This window comes from Octodon degus, unplaced genomic scaffold (assembly GCF_000260255.1).
Source record: "Octodon degus isolate 3935 unplaced genomic scaffold, OctDeg1.0 scaffold00015, whole genome shotgun sequence".
NCBI lineage: Eukaryota > Metazoa > Chordata > Mammalia > Rodentia > Octodontidae > Octodon > Octodon degus.
Window position 1 is genome coordinate 22,311,913 of NW_004524591.1, and position 22,481 is coordinate 22,334,393.

The 22,481-nt window shown below is 39.1% G+C and overlaps 1 protein-coding gene and 1 non-coding gene across 2 annotated transcripts in view; both read right to left on the reverse strand.

Annotated features, from left to right (window-relative positions):
• The window catches only part of LOC105741518 (cytochrome c oxidase subunit 6C-like), an 80,349-nt gene that overhangs the window by 55,457 nt on the left and 2,411 nt on the right, over positions 1 to 22,481 (reverse strand). The gene's annotated exons all lie outside the window — the stretch shown is intronic.
• LOC111815397 lies at positions 6,148 to 6,254 on the reverse strand. Its single transcript, XR_002820091.1, has one exon. It is a non-coding gene; the product is annotated as a U6 spliceosomal RNA (small nuclear RNA).

Here is a 22,481-nt window from a genome sequence, read left to right on the forward strand (position 1 = left end):
TTCATGGATTTTGCAATGGAAAGGTGAGCTTCGTTTATTTTTAAGTGGGAAAAAAATGCTGATTGCACAAAAACATCTACAAGATAATTATTGCATGGCAAGTTGTGAACACGTGTGTGTGTGTATATGTGTGTGTGTGTATTTTCACAAACCAAATACAATAAACAAAGGATGTTTACCAATGCCAAAAATACTGTAGACGTAGGAAGATTTTAATCCTTTGGCCTGGCTGGGTTTGTTGGTTGGCTGGCTGGCTGGCTGAGTGGTAAGTAGCTAGTTACTAGAGATGCAGGATCTTTGCACAGAGCTACCTCTCCAGCCTTTGTTTTGTTTTAAGCATTTTCTTTAATTTTATGGAGAAAAAAAAAACCACAAAAGTCCATAACACTAACAGAACAACAATAGTTAATACGCTGTGTATCAGCCCTCTTTTTATTTATTTTTTAACTTTGAGACAAGGTCTTGCTAAGTCACTGCATTGTCCAAGTGGGACTTGAAGTTGTGATGTTCCTGCCTTTGCCTCCCAGAGCGCTGGGATTATAGGCATGTAGCACTGCACCCAGCTAAATGGAGCTTTTAGTAATGAGACTCTAATATATTCACACATACAAGACATGAAAAATCTGTAAAAACAGTAAATACTATTTAGTAATACCACTCAAAGAATCATTTTATAATGTAAAAGAATAAGATTAATAATGAATATGTAATTCTCATAAATTCTATGAAATAAATTATGGTGTAGCAGAATATATATAAAGATAAAATAGATAAAATAAAAATAAAAGGAAATTTTTACAAGGAAAACATACAGCAGAAATCTTTAATGAATAGTCTCTTTACTATGAATGAAAGAAACAGAAGGATCTAAACAACTGTATTGATACAATTATTAATCTACATAATTATTCTGATTACTTATTTATAATAGAATTAAATTAAGAAATATATCAATGATATATATGAAAACAGCACATATACTCCATTTTTCAATGCCCATAGAATATTTATAAAAACTGATTTAGAATCAGACTCACTAGAAAGGTACTAACTCATATTCTTAACTACAACTTTATTTTAGAAACCTAAGGATTTTAAAATAAACAGCAAATTTGAAATCCAACAAAAAGAAAATGAGAAAAAATAGCCAACAACATTTTGGGGAAAAGAATGAGTGAATACAATCTTGTTACACTGAAGTTAAAATATACCACACATTACAATGACCTAGGAACATCACACTAGCATATGAAAAGGCTGACCAAAAAAAGAATAAATTTAAAGAAGAGATTCAGTGTGTGTGTGTATATATATGTGTGGTCTATTATTTATTATTAGCTTAATGTTTTAAATCAGAAAAGAATAAATAAATTTAGAGGTAAAACAAAATTACATCTCTATCACAGGATATACTTCAGCTAAATTAAATATTTAAATATAAAAATGAAACTATAAAGTGCTAGAAGAAAATGTTGATGCATACTTTCATATCTTCTTCAATATAGATTTTTCTAAACATTTTGATGAAATCATTTTGACAAATCTTTCTGAAACAATACCTTATTATTTATTCAAAGGAAGATCATTATTATATTATTTAAATTTGCCCACCTAACAGTGTGTAATTAACACATTTTCATATTAATATTCTTTTTCATCAAGAGTTGTTCAGGTATCATGACTTACTTAGCTGCTTCTCCATTGTTAGATGTTTAAGTTCTTCTACTTTCTTGATGTCACCAAAATGTTAAAAGCAACTCTCTGTATTGACATTACAGATAGAATTTTGTGTTTTTATTATCAACTTTCATCTTATAAATTTTATAATTTTTCCACAATTATCATGTACAACTTGATAAACTAAGAGTGACAGCAGTATGAATATTCTGAAATCATTAGGCACTTTCATCTTTCAAAGAGCATTGCCACGTGCTTGTTCACCTCTTTAGCATGGAAGGAAGCACCGTGATTCCATTAATGGAAAAAGATACGGCTTGCCATCACCCCAAGGGACACGTTCAGTGGGATGATTATAGCTGCTATGACAACAAGGGGAGGATGTGATGTCACATAATGATCCAGTGACTTCGACATTCCCATCCCAACACAGAGCTCTTAATGCCAGCTGGAAATCCAGCAGAGACCTCATTAAGGACATCTGTTCAGTAATTACTACAAGTTTCCCCTCATCACGCATGCAACTCTGAAAACAGCCCTACCACAGAACTCCAGCGTCTGATTCACAGAAACCTTTCATCTTCTGCGTCTGTAGAGCTCAGACTGACAGCCAACAAGGGTGTAGCGTCCAGTATCAGCACAGCCAGTAAATATAACCTTGATCAGCAGGACCAGGAGGAAGAAGCAAGCAGAGGAATTTTATGGAAGCCAAGATAAATATAGCACACTTTAGATATTGTCATTTCCACGGGACAAATTTAATATGCCTCTAACCTACTGGAAAGAAGGGCAAATAGCAAAGACTAGCGAGTCAGCCAGAGAATCCATTGTAATATTAGAATGCATGACAAGTCCACCTACATGAATATGAAATCCCAAGACCCTCTTTTCACACCACCAGTGCAGTACTCTACCCTCTGCAGGGCAAACTGCTCGGGTGAAAGGAGCCAGACAGAATTGGTGTCAAGTCCTAGCCCTATTAATCTCCTAAGCCTCAGCTTCCTCATCTACAGAAAGAATGAGCCGAAAGGCTTATTCGAAATTACACATAAAGCTCTTAACCTAGTACCTTCTACTCAAAAAATGTTAGGTCCCCTAAGAAATTTTCATAGAAAACTAGATGGTTAGCTCAGTGAATTCGTTGATCTCTTAGGAAATCTCAGCGGGACCAATGCAAAGTCTCGTAACTGTCTCGGCACCCTGCCCTGCCTCCACTTCTCTTTCACCACCCCTGGTTCTAGCCCTTATCACGCCAGCATGCTGTTCCTATGGAAGGGGTCTCTTTGTACCAAACGTTCCCAACATGTCTTCCGTCACCCTGTTTCCAGTCTCAACCAGCTCAGTGATTCCTTTAAAAAGGCTGCATATCAAAATAACTCGCAGGGCTTTCTGAAAAAGTGTGTGGCCTCACTGTACCCGACAGCTATGGAATCAGAATCTCTACAGTATGGGGCTCCGTTTGGTTCTTACAAAGCCATACTAGCCTCCAAAGTTCTCAAGACCTAGTTGATTTCTACACTCTAAAATTCAGTTCAAGGACCTACAGTGCCGCTCAAATTGTAAAATGGTACAACCACTTTGGAAAACAGTTCCTTAAACGTTATAGATCAATCCTTTCCTATTTGGGAAAGAGCTTCCTGATTCTTATTATATATCTTCCATTTTGCTCTTTACTATATTTTCACATAAAAGAAACAAGGTAATATTTAAGCCTGTGTGTCTAATTTATTTCACTTAATATTACAGTCTTGAGTTGTATCAAGTTTCCTACCAGTGACTCAAGCTAATCATCCTTTATGGCAGAATAATACTTTATTGCATATAAACACCCCATTGCCTTTATTCATTCATCTGTGAAAGGAGAAGATAAAAACAAAAGAATGAAATGTGTTATGTACATGTGTAAGCTCCCAACAGTGAACACAATTGTCATGTACTACAAACATAGATTAATATCAATTTTAGAAATTTAAAGCCTTTTTTAAGTGTTATATATTAATTTGTGGTACAACCCAACAGCCCCACTCTCAGAGATCTACTCAAAAGACAGAACTCATATGTCCACACAAACTCCTCTATAAAAATGTTAATTCTTTTTTTCTTTTCATTTGTGTATTTGATACAGGGTCTCACTACGCAAATCAGACTCATGGTGATTCTCCTGTTTTCAGCCTCCCCAAATTTGGGATTATAGGCATGTGCCACCACGCCCAGACTCTGTCGCCTGCTAAGCACACCCCCAGGGGCGGGGCTGGTGGGGCATGCGGGACAGGGAATCGAACCTTGGTACCTGCGCTTGACAAAGCAGGCACTTAATCCCTGAGCTATCTCACCAGCCCTAAAATGTTAATTCTTCATAGCCAAAAACTGGAAATATTTAGGGTCCCACAATTGGTGCAAAGATAAACAAGTGTATATATCTATAGAATGGGATGCTATTCACAGCAAAATAGCACGAAGTACACATTCATGATGATGATCATAGAAGTATAAATTTACTAACAATCACTGAATTATAATCCTTAAAATAGGTGAGCTTTATGGTATGTAAATCGTACTTTAATAAAGCTGAGAGAAAGGCAGAAAAGAAATGAGAGAGACAAAAGAAGGGGAGAAGGAAGGAAAAAGCAAAATAAGAGTCACAAAGGTTGAGTGCAAGCTTTTGCTGACTCCTGGAGGCACAGAGAGTATCCTATCCTTGGGGTACCCTCATTCTTCATGTATCCCTGAAATAGCTCAGCCCAGGCACACTGTCTTTCATTGCCAGCCCCTGCAGGTCCACACACGTCCAAGGATGAGGAAATTCTCCAGGGTCTCCGCATATTTTCAGGGCGGTGGGTGGGCACTCGACAAATGCTTGTATGAGAATGAGGACGGGATGGGAGACCGAAGGAGCTTCCACCTGAAGTAAACTGTAAGAAGCATTCTGGCCCTAGGCATTTCATGTCCACTTTCCTTCCTCCCACAAGGTTAGCATCCCTCTCATTTGGGTTTTTTACTGAAGGCACATTCCACAGAGCTCTTCTGAAGGGCACAGCCAGGCTTACACAGAATTCAACCTCAGATGCCCTGAATTAAAATACCCACCTCACTGGATAGATGTCTGAGCTTCCTTATCAGAAAAAGAAGAGTTAAGTGAAAAAGTATTTACAAAGTACTAGAAGAGTATCCTTCAAATAACAAATGCCCAGGAGTGCAGAAATAACACGTGGTGTCTATGTCTATGTTTGTATACAAAGAGTGTGGATTATAATTGGTGAGATGCCATTGCCCAAGCAGTAGCTAGTGTGACTGAGGTAAGTTTCACATGGTTATGACCATTCCAGATCAGAGGAACTGATGAAAATATAAGAGGACCTAGACACCACACACACACACACACACACACACACACACACACACACACAGATAGAGACAGAGACATCAAGAGACAGAGACAAGAGAGACAGAGAGACACACAGAAAGAGAGAGAGACAGAGAGAATAGGCACAGAGGCAGACCCAAAGAAACACAGAGAGACAGGGAAAAAAAGACCACACGTAAAACTGTCTTTTCCTCTTTTTTAATTTTATTGGCACATTTTAGATATACATAATAATATTCCTCATAGGAAATTTATATGTGTAAATGATACAATTTGATTCTTTCTTCCCTTCCCCTCACTTCAGCCCCTCTCCCCCTCCTTATTTACATAAGCTTTCTGTCCCTTTTTTCTTCTATTTATTTTCTTGCTCTGTCCCTCCATTTCTCTTCCCCCTCCCTGTTCCTTTTCTCATTTGAACATTTTCTTCTCATTTTCCAGTATCTATTATACATTTTTATCCTTATTTACACTTTCATTCTGTCACACCACAGAAACAGTGTGGTATATTTAAATGTGTTTAAGATTTATTTCACTTAAGAGTATACCCTCAAGTTGCATCCACTTCACTAGAACTGTATGAAGCTCTTCCTTCTTTGTGGCAGAGTAATACTCCATTGTAGTGGGCCTTTAAATATGGGGGAATACGATTTTTTTAGTTCTTTATATATTTCAAAATTATTAGTCCTTTGTCTAAAAACAGCCAGCAAAATTTTCCCCATATTGTGGGTTATCTCTTCACTCTGTTGGTGGTTTCTTTTCATGGGCAAAAGCTTTTCAAGGGCCAGCCAAATAGCTCAGCAGATTAAAGCACCTGCAAGCAGGTGTAGGGGCTGGGGAGTTGACTCCCGGGCCTGCCATGCTGGCTCCACCCCCAGGACATGCTGAGATGCAATTGAGACTGGATGTGGTGGCATGCACCTGTAATCCCAGCTCTTGGGAGGCTGTAAACAGGCGGATTATGAGTCCAATCTAGTAGTGAGACCCTGAATACCCTGTAGACCCTTCCCTAATGTACAGAAAAAAAAAAGCTTTTTATGACACTCCTGTTCTTGATTCTTTATGATATTTCCTGTGCTGTAAGGTTTGTACATAAAGTCTTTGTCTGAAACTGTCTTCAAGAATTTTACCTATTTTCATGTCATCCTTGCACAAAGGCCAGGCTAATCTTCCCTGTATGTTCCTGTTTTAGTATTTGTGCCCCCGAAGTTAGCACTTACTTATTCTCTTCTAGCAGAGTAAGTGTGTCTCTTTTAATATTTAGATCTTTGATCCATTTTGATTTTAGATTAGTGCACAGTGAAAGATAATGGGTCTAGTTTTAATCTTCGGCATGCAGAAAGCCAGTTTTTCCAGCACCACTGGTTGAAGAGACTTATCCAGTGAAGGATCTGGCTCTTTCATCAGAGAAGATGGCTGAGTGTGTTTGCAGCAGTTTCTGCATCTTCTCATGTGTTCCTTTTTTTTTTTTTTTTAATCACAGTAGCTATATAGTGTAATTTCAAGTCAGGGATTGTGATGTCCCTGACTGGTCTTTATTCAAGATCTCTTTTGCTATTCTAGGTTTCTTTAGTTTCCAAGTAAGTTTTAGAATGCTTTTCTCTAATTTTATGAGACATCCTGTTAATATTCTGATTGAGATTGCATTAAATCCATATAACAATGCATACAGCAGCGCAATTTGTCATAGCTAAATCTTGGAAACAACCCAAATGCCCGTCAACTGAGGAATGGATAAAAAAGATGTGGTACTTTTATAGAATGGGGTATTACACAGCTATAAAGAAAAATAAACTTCAAGCTTTTATAGGTAAGTAAATGCAACTAGAGACCATACTCATAAATGAAATAAATCAGACCCACGTGTGTGAACACTGCATTGTCTCCCTAAGTGGAAGACAGTGAAAGATTAAACAAAATCTATATATACAGTATATATATATTGTGAAAGGGAAAGAAACTTCTCAAAAGGAAAGAACAACTGGGATGAAGGAAAGGAGAAGAGAATGAAGGAAGGAAGGGAAAAATAAATATATATATACAAGGCAGCTAAGATAATTGTATCATTAATTTCTATTGGTTTATTGAAAGGAACAGTTAATGCCTACTTTTCAATTTTTGACCAAATTTGCATGCTTACATCCGGAAATGTGAACAACTACTTTGAAGAGAACAATATGCAATGTAACAACCATTTTTGATTTCTTATCATCTTGTTTTGAAACTCTGTATCATTTTAAATGATTTTTATTTTTTACTCTCTTTTAATTTTATATAAATTAAAATATATATGTGTAACAATTTTGATATGGTCATTCTCACTACATTGGTTCTTCCTACCCAGGAGCAAAGTATATCTTTCCATTTTCTGATATGCTCGTTAATCTCTCTCTCTCTTCAGAGTACTGTAGTTTTCAATTTAATAGTCTTTTTGTTTATCCATTAAGTTCATTAAGTTGGTTCCTAGGTATTTTAGTTTTTTAATTTTTTTCCTGGATACTATCGTGAAAAGTGTGGATTCCGTAGTTTCTCTCTCAGTAAGTTTATTATTTGTGTACAGGAATGCTATTGAATTTTGAATGTTTACTTCATATCGAGCTATGATACTAAATTTGGTTATTAAATCTCAAAGTCTTTTGGAGGAGTTTTTGGATTCTTCCTTGTAGGGTATTATGTCATCTGCAAATAATGATAATTTCAACATCTTCCCTTTTTTATCCTTATTCCTTTTATTTCTTCCTCTTGTCTACTTGCTCTGAGCAATGTTGCCAAAACTATATTAAGTAAAAGTGGTGATGATGGACATCCTTGTCCTGTTTCTGATGTTAGTGATTCTAGAGTGAAAGCTCTCAGCCTCTTATTGATTTTTTTTTTGCATATAGTTTTCACAAGGGATACTGTGTTGTATTTTTCTTTTTGGTTGGATCCTTCTCTGATTTTAGAATTAGGGGAATGCTTGTTTCCTAGAATGAATTTGGGAACGCTGCTTCTTTTTCAATTTCATTGAAAAGTTTAAGAAGTAGCAACATAAAGTCCCTAAATTTCCTGTAGAATTCAGTAGTGAATCTATCAGGAGCTGGGCTTTTCTTTGCTAGTAAGTTTTCAATTACATCTTCAATTTTATTGACTGATGTTGGTTTACTTAGAACTTTTATTTCTTCTTGATTCAGTTTGGGTAACTGAGAAGTATCTATGAATCTGTCCATTTCTTCTGTTTTCTATCACATATAGAATACAGGTCCTCAAAATAGGGATTGATGATCTTCAAGATTTCTGCAGTATCTACTGTGATTTCCCCCACTTAAACCTAATTGCATGGATTTGAGTCATGTCTTCTTTTTTTTTATAAGGTTGGCTAAGGATTTGTCAGTATTATTTAATCATTCAAAAAATCAACTATTCTATTCATTGATTCTTTGTTTTCTGAGTCTTAACTGTATTAACTCCTGCTCTGATCTTTATAATTTCCTTCCTTTTAATAGCTTTGTACTTAACTTGGTCTTCTTTTTCTAAATGTTTGAGATCCAATGTTAGTACATTTATTGGAATTCACTGTTTTCCTGATGGATAATTCACCACTATAAGTTTTCCCCATAGAACAATTTATATTACATCCCATAAGTCCTGGTATGTTGTACTGGCATTATCATTTAATTTCAGAAACTGTCTATTTCTTTCTTAATTTCATCTGTGATCCATTGGTTGTTCAGAAGGGTGTCATTTATTTTTCATGTGTTCATAAAGTTCTCATAGTTTCTTGTCACTTTTTTTTCAGTACCAGGGATTGAACTCAGGTCCTTGTGCTTGCCAGCCAAGCACTTATTCCACTGAGCTATCTCCCTGGCCTCGTGTCTTTTTAACTTCCAGTTTCATTGCACTATGGTCTGATAATACACATGGGATAATTTTAGTTCCTTTGCATTTAATTAGGCATGTTTTATGAGATCATATGTGGTCTACTATGGGGAATGTCCAATGTACAGCTGAGAAAAATAATGTATTCTGATGTTGTACGGTAAACACTCTGTAGACATGTACTAAATTTGTGCACAGGTTTGGTTCAATGATATTTCTTTATTGATTTTTTTGCTGTTTGATTTATTTTTGACAGTTGGATATTAAGGTCCCCCATTACAACTGTATTAGTACTTATTTGATATTTCATTCCTGTTAATATTTGTTTTATATAGTTGGGTGCACTGGCACTTGATACATATATATTTATGGCTGTTACCTCTTCCTCTTGGACTACATCATTTATAAAGATGTAGTGACCTTCTTTGTCTCTCTTAATCTTGTCTTGAAATCCACTTTGTCTAAAAACAGAATAGCTACTCCTGCTTTTTTCTGTGTTTCTGTTGCATACAGTATTATTTTCTATCCTTTGACTTTCAGTTTCTGAATTTCTCGATAATTAAAGGTTGTTTGTGCAACATATGTTGGATCTTACTTCTTGATCCTTTCTACCATCCTGTTTCTTCTGATTGATGAATTGAGACCATTTACATTGATGGTTATAACTGACACACATCAGCTTATCCTTGTCATGGCATTTTCCTATTGTTGGTTCCCTTTGTTTGCTCTGTTTAGTTCCTTGCCTTGCCTAGTAGATTCATTCTGTTAGTGTTTATGGAGTGGTAGTCCTCATTATCTCTTTTAAAAGGTCTTTCAGAACATTTTGTGTTGGTTTGGTGGTCTTCAATTTCCTCACGTGTCCTTTGTCATAGAAATATCTTATTTCACCACCAATTCTGAAAAATAGTTTTGTGGGATATATCAATCTGGGTTGTAGGTTGTTTCCTTTTAGGGGTTGAAATACTTCACTCCAAGCTCTGCTTGACTTGAAAGGTTTCATCTTCTATGATTCTGAAAGACTTTCCTTTAAGGTGATTTGATTATTTTTTCTCTCCCTCTCTAATAGCTTTTTATATTCTGTTCTTGCACTTAATTTTTAGAATCTTGACTATTATATTCCTTGGTACAGAGTTTTTCTGCCATAACTAATTAGAATTCTATATGCATCACTTATTTATATATCAAATTATTTTTTCATGCTTGGGAAGTTCCAAGTCATGACTTCTATAAAGATTTTGTATGTGGTTTGCATCATCCTGCCTTTCACTGACTCTAATCAAGCTCATTGAATCATCTAGCAGCTGTTGCATTGATTTTTTTGTGGTCCTTTGTGTTTCTAAGAAGTCCTTCTGGGCCAGGGAGATAGCTCAGTAGAATAAGTGCTTGCCTGGCAAACGCAGGGTCCTGAGTTCAATCCCCGGTACCACAAAAACAAAACAAAACAAAAAAAGTCTTTCTTTTCCTGATCACTAATAACAATACTGTTTTCTGGGTCTGATATTTTGTCACCACATTGGCTCATTCTTATGTGTATAGCTTCAATGGAATTTTTATTCTCCTGGATACATATTTCATCTCTTGAATCTGTTTCTTGGATTCTATCTCTTTCCTATGTCGGGCATTAATGGTGTTCATCATTTTGTTAAACTCCTTTGTTTTTTATCTGTATCTGCTATAGAGTCACTAACCATGTCATTCATTGTGATTACCATCTTAGTAGTTATCTGAAAAATTTCTGATTTGATCATGTCTAGTGCCTTATTCATCCTGCCTTGTTGCTTCTGCTGGTACAGAGTAAAAGTGGGTGGCTTTCACATTGTTCCACATCACTGCTCCCTCATTTTGTCAAACTGTAAGCCTGAAGTTACATCTTGCTTCTGTATCTTCCCACTTTCTTTTTCTTTCATTTAATTCTTTGGTTGATGCCTGTAAATTGCTTAGGAGAGGTACCTTTATTACATGTATCGAGAACCCTTAAGACCACTTCTCAGAGATGTCGTCTGCTGCACCATGACACTGGGTGCCATACAGAGAGGCAGCCTGCAGCTGCTTTAAATTCTGAGCTCAGTTGGCCCCTCTCCAAGATTGCTCCCAGCCAATCACCCTCTCCTGAGGGGTGTCCAGACCCAAATAACCAGCCCTACAGTCTTCTGTGTCCACTGCTCCATTCCACTCATGCATTTCTGCATGGAGGCCTCTAGGACCACCAAAGTCACTATGCAGCCGCAGGTTCAAGCCATCCCTCCCATGCAGGGACCAGGGCTGAGGAAGAAGTCACCACTGGCTTCTTCTTTCTTCTGCACTGAGGTCTCTTGCTTTGCTTTCCTAGTGGGCTCTAATTCTCACTTTAGATCCTTGCTGGATCCTGGGGACCCACTTTTCTCCTCCTCTTTTTCATATTGCTATATTTGTCTAGACACCAAATCTTGGAGAGGTTGTTTCTCTGCTGTTCACCACTCCACCATCTTCCTGGAAGCCTGTCAATTAAGTCTTTTAAAAGAAAGTAAAATAATGATGGGTATAATCCCATTTCAATAGTGTTTCATTAGAATATCATGCGAACACAGGATAGGACATTAACAGAGCTCATCTCAGTGTGATAAGATTTTCTCTTCTGAGTTCCTAAAATGAATATGCACCATTTCATAGACAAATAAAATTAATAACACTATTTTGATTTTGTTAATGACTGAAATTAAGTATTTGGGAAAATGAAGAAAATCTCCACACCAACAGACCACCCCAAGGACACTCTGCCACTCTGGCTGCCTGAAAGTTTTGTTTGTTCTAAAAAGAGTCTATTTAAAAGGATACAGGAATCCCAGATACAGAGGAGGCACACTAGGCACACAGTAAGGCCAAGACAGATCATCCATGCTCACTCAGAAATACACTACAGAATAGCCAGAGCAAGTGTTTATAAACATAAGTCTGGTCATGTTGTCTCTGCTTAGAATAGTTTGTTCCCTTCCACTATTCTTTGGAAGAAAATCAAAATCTTGCCCTTGTATGCCTCATATGTCAGAGTTCTGCTCATCTCTCCAACCACTTCCCAATCCATACTTCCTCTCTACCAATCTGACAGCCCATCTTCACCTGCTGGCCACAGGGCCACTGCACAGGATATCTGCTCCACTCAGGTGCTCTCCCGAGTCCTCTTTACCCCTTCATTAGGGAAGTCTCCACACATCCCAGACCCTCTGGACACTCCCACAACACTCTGGATTTTCCATCAGAGAACAGAGCACAGTTACAGCACTAGACTGTAAAAGACAATGTCATCAGGGCTGTGCTGTCTTTCTCACGTGTCTTGCTCTGATGCCTGATACCCTGACAGCCCTATAGCAGACTGCAACCCATGGCCAGGCAAATTAGGCAAGAGCACAACCAGACAAAAGCAAAGGCTATATCATGAAAAGGTTATATCATGTGAGCCCTACCTGGGAATGTAGGCTTGGCTCTCTATAAGCAAAGGGAACGCACTAGAAACCTCTTGCCCCCAGCACTATGGATTGAACCCAGTGCTTCACACTGTGCTGTACTTCCAGCCATTTCTTTTTTTTTTTTTTTTAATTTTAAGTATTTTGATATAGGATGTCACTAGGTCTCTAAGTTGCCCATGCCAGGCTTGAATTCCCAGTACTCCTGCCTCAGCCTTGCAGACGTGGGATTATAGGTATGTGCCTGTAATCCACTAGAAGGCTTCAAACTGGAGGGAAGCAGAAATATGTAAGACCTGAGCACAAATTAGATGAGATAGAATTGCAGACACAGAAAAAGGAAGTAAGGTGGTTCCCAGGTTTCTAGTTTAGATCCCTGAGGTTTTGGAAATGTAGGAACTATGTTTGAGGCATTATTCTGAAAGAAGTCACTGAGATCTTCAGAATCACAGCTCCACTTAGCCACTCCTCTGAGCCTTCTCCATTCTGGGAAGGCCAGGGTGGCCTTTAGGACTTAAAGCTCACCTCCTCCAGGAAGTGGTGGCAACCACATAGATTTCGTTATCCAACCAATTCTTGTACATCTGTAACATGAAATTAATCATGGTGATCTTGCAGAGTTTTGGGTAGAATCAGCTGAGTTGATATTTCGGAAGTCCACCACAAGTGATAAAGACTTGTTATCAATGTGACAGTAACATTTTGCAGAAGAACTGAATATAATTTTAAAAATCTCTTTGAAACAGTCAATAAGATACAGCTGATGGTCTTCTATAGAGGGACTAACTTCTGCATTCTTTAAACTTTTTTCACTGTCTCACACAACTGGCCTCATGAACAACCCAGATGAGAAAGGAAGAAAATGCATGTTGTTGGAAAATTGGGTTTCCTTGGGACTCCAGCAGATGGTGAAGATGGACTTCAGCTCAGATCCTGCTGGCTCTTTCTTTGAAAGATGCTGGAGTACCCTTCAATATTTACTGACTTGAAAAATTTTGAAAACCTAAAGTACTTTCCAACTGTTAGAGAAAGATGAGTCATTAGACACAGTGCGCCTTCTTGAGAAACTGTAAACTAATAACTTTAAAGTAGAAATCTAACCACTTTCCCATTCCATGCCTACACCCTACTGTGTTAATTTGGGTTCCCTGATCCCAAAATCAAAGTCAAATAATGCTAGCTTTCTCCTGGGGCTTCTCCGAGAGCAGGAAAGGGCTGAGAGCTCTCATACTCGGCTTGTGTGGGGAAAATATCTAAGCTAGCTGAAATACCTTGAGGCTTAACATCTTATAAGCACCTGCAATCATCTCCTTCCTGGGCCACTGTCACATCATGTATAGACATTATTACTCTTTCTTTACAAAGCAAGATTCAGAAAGTCTAAGAAGTAGCCAAATTGTCCATAAATGGTGAATGCCAAAGCTTGGCAATTCAACTTCTGGTTTGTCAAAAAATATATAGAATATCTTTCCATCATATATATGCCAAAATTATTTTTAAGATGATCTCCAAAAATCAAAACATCTGAAGAATGAAATACAGACTTGGCAGATTCAACCTCAGCATTTGAAACACACACACACACACACGCACGCGCGCGCGCGCACACACACACACACGCACGCACCATGGAGCTGAACTGCACCAAAACCTGCACTTATTAGTTTGACTCTGAGCAAATCATTTATCCACCTGTGCAACTATACTTCCCCAAGCTGAATTAGACTATCCCAAAACCCCTCTCATATGCTAGGGACCACTGCCAACATGCAAGTCCAGGATGGATGATTCCTCTACTTTCTTCTCCAAGACCATAGAATCCAATAGAAGCCCAAAAGAGCACATAGATCCCATCTGAATCCCCTATAGAATTGTACAGAAGAGAAGAAGGACATACCAGTAGGAAAAACAGAAAAATGCAAGAGTCAGTGAACCCACTTAATTTGCTTTCAGAAGAACAAACTTCTCAGGCTTGATACACCTAGAGAGATCCTAGAGCAGCCTGAAGCTGCTGATCTCCACCAAGTGCAAACTAGCTTTCAGCAGTTCTGCCTCCAAGCCCACATAGGCTTCTTGGGGAAGCCTGAATCTCAGTCCAACTTCCTGCCACACTCCAGAACCCCCTGCCAGCAGCACGGGAAGTGCCAACTGGCTCTCCCCAAAGCAGCTGGCACAGATTACCCAGATCCAGCTGGAAGCACTTGGAGAAGCAGGCCTTCCAGGTCTCTGGCCTGGTCAGAAACTCTACCCTAAAACAAAGATAGCCTTGCAGCGAAGCCAGCACTTGACATAAGTGCCTGTTCGGGGCTGAAGGAAGCAACTGGGGGCAGGCTGGTAAGTACCACCCAAGGAAGCAGCTGTGAGTCTGGGAGTCTTGCCCATTCCCTGATTTCAGAGCCCCTCCATCCTCGCAACCAGTAGCTATTAATTATGAGGTACCTAGAGTGACTGAGTTCCTCCATTCCTAGCCCTATTGACTTCTCCCAACAACTCAACAAGAAAAGAATGTTATCCACATTACTAAGGAGGTGCCTGGGCCTCCAGCAGATGAATGCTCTTCCCCAAGGCTAGAGAGGAGGCAGGGCCAGAACTGGCACAGAGATCAGGTCTTCAACCTCACTTTGCTCTCCCAGCCCAGGCAAGCTTACCATCCAAACAGGGCCTGGCAGTTAGGACTTGCTTTGCCAAACCATCTCAGGGGACACATCCTAAAGATGATTAACTAGATTAGGAGATACTTGGAGGCCCAACAAGAATCCAATGCATATAGCAGCAGGAGACCAACACCCAAATAAATAAGAGTAAATGCCTTTTGGCAGGAAATATCTATAATGAATAACAAAATACAGGAGGCCAAGATCACAGCGATAGCTCTACAAGGAACAACATATACAGGGATCTGATAAAGTAAGACTCAGAACTTGTTGTTATTATATCATTATCATGCTATATAGTAAAAATGTTTATTATGAATATAATAATAATAAAAACATCACTACAACAGCTATACAGAACCTACAGTGTCCCAGGTAGAGGATTTTTTGTTTTTATTTTAGGACAGGGTGTACAGAGTCTCATTGCATAGATTGGACTCGGTGATCCTCCTGTTTTCAGCCTCCCAAGCACTGGGATTACAGGCGCGCCACCATGCCCAGTCTTAATCACCATCTCAGTGCGCCCCGGGGCTGGCACGTCAGGCCTGGCAATAGAACTCCCAGCCCCTGCATCTGCCTAAGCAGGCACTTTAATCCACTAAGATATTTGGCCAGCCCCCAGATACAGTCTTTCAGTGCTTAATGTACACTAACTCATTTAATCCTCTAACATCTTAGGAGACAATTAACATAACTACCTTCATTTAATAGATCAGCACATCGAAATACAAAGAGGGGCCATATAGCTTGTCCAAGATCACACACATAATAAACTGCATACTGTGAAGACAAAATTCAAACCAAGATAGACAAGCTCTAGGATCTATGCTCTCAACTTCTACCATGTGCTCTCTCCAACACAGCTTGTACAGTATTTCTGAGCAGGACCCAGGCTCAGTGCGGCCACATCTCTTGTCTGTTATTACATTTATTCTTCACTGCGACAAAGTCTACCAAAATGAATTGAAGTTATTAAGGTTTCACATCCAATCAAAATGCAGCTGAGCCTGCAGCTAAGCAGGACTATTTGGAAATACGCAGCAAAGGCTTATCAACTTGCTAATAACTCCATGCTTGCCATGTGCTAGGCTCTGTCCTCGAAGCTAAAGCCACATTACGATTTCCATGGACTCTTGACACATTACCTCCATGGCTACCTTGCTGCATAAAAATTAATTTCTAAAGATGCTAACTCTATTTTAGGCTTTCACTGTTATGAAGAATACATTAGTATTATAATTGTTTAACTTTTTAAACAACTTCTGGTAAGAATACTTACCATGAGATTTACCTGGTAAGCTTAAAAAATCTTTAAGTATAACACAAGTACAATGTTGTAATCTGATCTATGATGATTATTCATCATGCTTGCCTGAAACTTTATGAATGATAATGGTTTATTCAAAAGTTTTATTCAAAATAAATTAAAATGGTTTCTTAGGCTTCTGCAATTACTGTGTCCTGAGCACAAGGCCTATAAGGCCCAGTAGACAAGTTGGCTCAGCTAGGATCTCTATTTGCACTGTTGCACTTTATTTCTCTACTCGGCAAGGTAAATACTATGTAGAATGTCCATTTTCCAGCTTTTAAAACTATGTTACCCATGTGTAGGACATGGGACACTTAAACCCCAAGTGTCCAACTTTAGCAATCACAATATTCTGCACTCCGCTGAAAGTCAATTTAAATACCATGGCCCTCTCTTCCTGCTGAGTCCCCAGCCAGTTCCCAAGCCAGGTCTAGAAGTATCATTCCTGCATTGTTGATCTCTCTGTTGCTCTCAACCGTACTATGGTATCGGGTAAACTTTGTCCTGGAATGTTGGTGGCTGGGCTAAGCAAGCTGTATGGCCCAGAAAGATCCATCATCCCAGAGGAAGAGGGCCTAACAAAGCTCAGAACACATTTTGCTTTTGCGCCCAGCTAGTGTCAAGGACCAGCACAGTTGTATGGGGCGTCCTAGCTGCTGCCCCAGAGAAAGCACCACAAGTCCTCTGGATTACACTCACTTTCCCTGCCAGCACCACGTGTATTCACAGTAGGATACCAAGCAAAAGGAGTAGCCATTGAGCAGGCCCAGTGTGACACCCAGCCACTGTGCATGGCGCTCCACTGCCTTGGCGTGCAGGGCTCACCATGGAGGAAGCCATCACTAGATCTATTTGTTCCTAGAGGAAAGTAAGTCTCACAGAAACAAAATGATTTGCTTGGCAAACACAGGAAGTCATCCTATTACTCCATAGCCCGTTTCCCATGACAAACAACCTGTTGGCTGACACCCCAGATGCTGATGACAATGACAAGCCCACATGAGAGCTCGTGGTTTCTCTTGGTTGGAGGGCAAAGTTGTGAGGAGGGGTACAAGAATTCTACTGTCACCAGTATGAATCTTTCCTTGATAATAAGAAGAGCACTTTAGAGGCAATAGAGCATTTTTTAAAATTACGACGGCCCTGACTTTCCTCGTAGTCCACAACTAACAGCCATGAAACTTGTTTTACATAAAGAGGAAACTGAGGCTGAGAGGTGAAATAATCTGGCCAAATGCAGAAGGGAGCAAGCTGAGAGGCATGGCAGAGGACACAAGCCCAGCTGCACCGCTCCTCCCTCCATGCCCTGCTCCACCTGACTCTGCCTCCAGTCTTTTCAGAGAGAGAATTAGATCAAAAGTACTGGGTGGGGGCTGTAGTTCTTCATTATCTTCAGGTTCACCTTCTGAAGGCTTCAGCTGCCCAGAGCCAACTGCAATCCAAAAATATTAAGTGGACTAGGGAGTTAGCCCAGAGGCTTAGCATCTGCCTGGCAAGCACAAAGTCCTGAGTTTGATTTCTGGTACAAGCAAAAATATTCAGTGGAAAATTCCAGAAATAAACAATTCACAAGTTTGAAATTGCATCCTGGTCTGCACAGAATGATGAACCCTTACCATGCTGGTCCATTTCATGTGGGCACGAATCATTCCTCCATCTACAGCTGTCCCTGCTCTCTATGCTACCCACCCATCAGCATGGAGAGTGCAATTAGATGTTTTCAGAGCCATAACATTCATATCATTCTTAGCACAACATATTGTTATAATTATTCGATGTCATTATTAGTTATTGCCGATCTCTTACTATGCCTAATTTATAAATTAGACTTCATCACCAGTATGCATGTAGAGGTGAAAAACATAGCATATACCAACTGCAGATCCAGGCTTACACTGGCAGCCTAAGAGTGGAATGGGGACCCCTCACAGCCAGTCCTGCAAGCACCAGGCTTCATGTCTCTCAGATTGCTGTTGAGGTCCCCACTGTTTTTTTTTTCCTCTCCTCTATAACAGCCCAAAGAGAGAAACACACACATTAGGGCATTCGGAGGCAATTGTTATAGCAATCATACATCCTTTGGTGAATGACCATTCTCCAGAACACCTAGCATTTTCCACAGTACCACCACCTAAAGATACAGCTTATTTACCACACACTCACCAACCTCACATTCTCTCAGCTGTGGTTTCACTCATTTCCTTCTAACACATGGATGTCAACTCTAAAGGGAAGAGGAAAACAAGCGGCCAGCCCTGAGCCCCACTTCCTGCTCTGTAGCCTGTGTAGTGAGGCCCACTCTCCATTCTCAGAGTTTATTAAGGAAAACAGTGCTTCTGGTACTTTGCAGGCAAACTTCGTTTTGGGGTTGTGTGTGTGGGAGGGTGATACTTGTTTTTATTTCAGATAGCCTCACTTAACACCAACCCAACATGCACCAGAAGTCACTAGAAAAGAAGCAAAAGAGTGGAGCTCAACCCATTCTTTCTTGACTCCTCCACCAGGCTTTGCTGCCTCCTGCAGGGATATTACTTCTTATCATCTTGATGAAGAAATCTGGGGTTTGTCAGATCTGCTGAGCTAGCACAGACTAGAGCAAAACCAGAAAACTTTGGCCTTCTTCTGGGAAGGTCCCTGCTTCCTGGAGGAAGATCAGATAAAAGAAATAAGGCCTGCCAAACTGCTGCTCACCAGCTCCTGGCTTGACATGGCCCTGCTCTGTGTCCCATGGCCAGTGTTTCTATGTTCTTTTTATGTGGTTATCTCAGGTCATGAAATGGGAATGTGGTTAAGAAGTCTTAGACACAAGTGAATATGTGCCCTGTGCAGAAAGCACGATCAGGGGATCAACCGTAGGGGTCCGTGACTTCATGGTGGTCATGACCAGTGTCACTGGAAAGCCACAATATATAGAAGTTCATGTGCAGTAGGGCTCATGGGGGTCAAGAAATGAATGAGGGCATGGAGCAGAATCTTGCTTTTCAGATGAACATCCTTGGTGTCTGGGGCAGGATGTTTACATCCCACAGCTTCTCTTTCTACATGGAGGTGGCTGCTTTTAAGGCACCCTTGACCCTCAGTTTCCAGAGCACCGGCAGGTGGGGATAGCATGGTTCCCATGGTTCAGCCACTCCAGGTTTCCATGCCCGAGGCACTTTGGCCAGGCTGCCTCATGAAGGTTTTCCTGGTGTTTGGGGCAATTCTTACACTGAAGTCCTATCACCTCTGCCTCCAGGTCCCTGGCATGGTGACTACTGAAAGGCCCTGTATCTGTCCAAACATCCTGGAGAACGCCATTCCTGAGGGAGAGCCACCAGCTGGAACTGTCGCCCTGCCTCCCAAAAATTACGCCTTCAGCAGAGAGAAGTGTGGCCAGCAGAGCTCCCAGGAGAGTTTTCTGTGACCTTGCCACGGGGTGGCTCATACCTCCCTGATGGCAGAGGCACTGAAGACCCCAGTGTCATCACAGGCCTTTCTTGTGAGAATCTCTTGGACCTGAAAGTTTTGTCAAACTACCACACCAGAAGAGGAGGTGATTCCCATAACAAGTCAGACACCTAAGAAAGGAGGGACCTGAGGGCCACCAGAACCTCATCGGGGTCTTTGCTAGCACCGCAGGAGGGTGACCGTGCTACTGTATCCTGCTGAAACACATGATGAGCTGTCAGCTGCAGGTGTGGGCTACACATATCTACTCATTCTTTTTTTTTTTTTTTTTTTTTTCGGGGATTGAACTCAGACCCTTGCACTTGCCAGGCAAGCACTTATTCTACTGAGCCATCTCCCCAGCCCTATTCATTCTCAACATGGGTCCTGATGGCCACATACAAATGTGGCAAGAATATGACTCCCGCTTGGAATAATTATTTGTAATGCACATGACAGACATCACATGCAAGGGTTACACACACATATATGTATACACAGATCTGTGACATCTGTGTACCTATCATGTATGTTCATGTCATCAATGCATATTAATGCACAATATATACTACATGATATGATTAATCCATTGACTATATATAATTGATACATATTACATATATTAAGAGTACTTAAAGTTTGAAAGTGATAAAACCCTCTCTTCAGAGGAAAAATATAATCAGGGGAAATGAAAGAGAAAATTTACAAAAGAAGTAAAATAACTTGTAGAATTGAGATATCACCTTCTACCTCTCAAAGAAGATTTTAAAAAATAAATAAATAAAAGGTATAATGTCCAACACTTAGGAGAGACACTGCAAGTACCACTGCTGATGACAATGTAAATTGATACATTTTCCTAGAGGAGAAGTGAGCAATATATTTTAAAGGTTCTAAAAATACACATACTCTACAATCAATAGGGACTGGGGAGATGGCTCAGTGGAATAAGCGCTTCCCTGGCAAGCTCAAGGGCCTGAGTTCAATCCCCGGTTCCAGGAAAAAAAAAAAAAAAGGAACTGGAATCAAAAAACAATGCCTCTAGACATTTAACTTTATTTATTCTTTTTATTCATTCAGACTCATTTTTTTAAAATTAGCAAACATATGTCAAAGCATAAAGAAAATTCAACAGTGGTATAGGCACCTTGTCAAATACAATGGTTTTCATAAACACTAAAAATTAAACTTTTGTATACATAATTTAAAAAATAATGAAAACTGCAAGTGTATACTATTGGCTGTTGTTCAACCCCTCAAATACAATTAGGACATAATTAGCTATTTAAAAATTTATGAAATTTAATAGAAAACTTTCGTTATGGATTTAGTGTTACACACTTTGCATTAAATTTGCCTTTCAGAATCAAAACACCATGGCTCTTTCTTAAATAGCCAAAAAAAAAAAAAAAAAAAAAAAAAAAACAGATTAGAAATGCCACAGAGGTTTTAATAATAATTATGGTTTTTTAAAAAAAATTACAAACTTTAAAGGCCAATAATGTTTCCTATTGTATCTTCCTTTGGCTTTCTTGTATCAGGACAAGCAAATGCCATTACCAAGCTATCTTGTTAAGACATAAGGGCCACGTTATTACAAAATTATTTCTAAATTCCAAATTTATTCATTGTTAACACTCAGCTAATTAGAGAAAACAACACTAAATTTAATTCATCACAATATGTTTGGTCTACAGTTCACATGTGCTATCTTAGAGGATATAAATTATCAATAAAATTTCAATTTTCTATGAGTTTCAGAACAAGTATTTGACTATTACCAGCAAAACCTTAAGTGTTTTGTTAGACATTTAACTTTAAAAAGTAACCATGAATATACTCAAAGATTTGGTTTTTATCATAACTTATTAAGGTAGAAAATCAAAAGCCTAAACATCCAACAGTAGGAGACTATTTAAAAAAATGATTTTCATATGACAGGAAACAAAGCTAATAAAATATTATTAAATAATAGGTTGCCAAGCATTATGCTTGCATTTGGCTAAAGAATTACTATGTGTGTATACAAAACTGTACACCTGTAATCCCAGAGCTTGGGAGGGTGAGACAGGAGGATTGCCATGAGTTCAAAGCCAGCTTTGACTACATAGTGAGTTCAGGACCAGCCTAAACTATACAGTGAGACCCTGTCTCAAAAAAAGTACTCAAAAATACATAAAAGAAACATTAATATTCAGCACTGAGTGATAAAATTATAGGTGATTTTTGTTCTTTTTTATTATCTGTTTTTTTCTAAAATATCTGCATTGGCCTAAAATTACTAAAACGTTTCTTATCACATTAATTTCTACCTTGTCAAGAGTTATGTAGAAACATATCATACCACTCCAAGAATATAGATCCTCTAAGTGCAGTTCCTACACATGATATAGCTTCATAAACTTGCCATTGTATTAGCTTAACTGTCTTGAAAGATTATAATTATTATTTATTGAATGTTTTTATGTGGCAAGCATGCTCTGAACTGGATCTTTTAATAAAATAAAATTTTAAAAACCTCTCATAGCCTGTGTGGTGTTGCATGCCTGTAACCCCAGCACTTGGGAGACTGAGGCAGGTGGATCCTTTTGAGTCCAGACCAGTTTGAGCTACACAGAGAATTCAAATTACATAGAGAGACCCTGTCTCAAAAAACAAAAAAGAAATACATAAAATACATCCATAAAAATAGAAAAAAAAAACTTCGTTGAAGGAGGAGCCAAGCAATGGCTGTGACTCATCCACATGGCTCACACTGA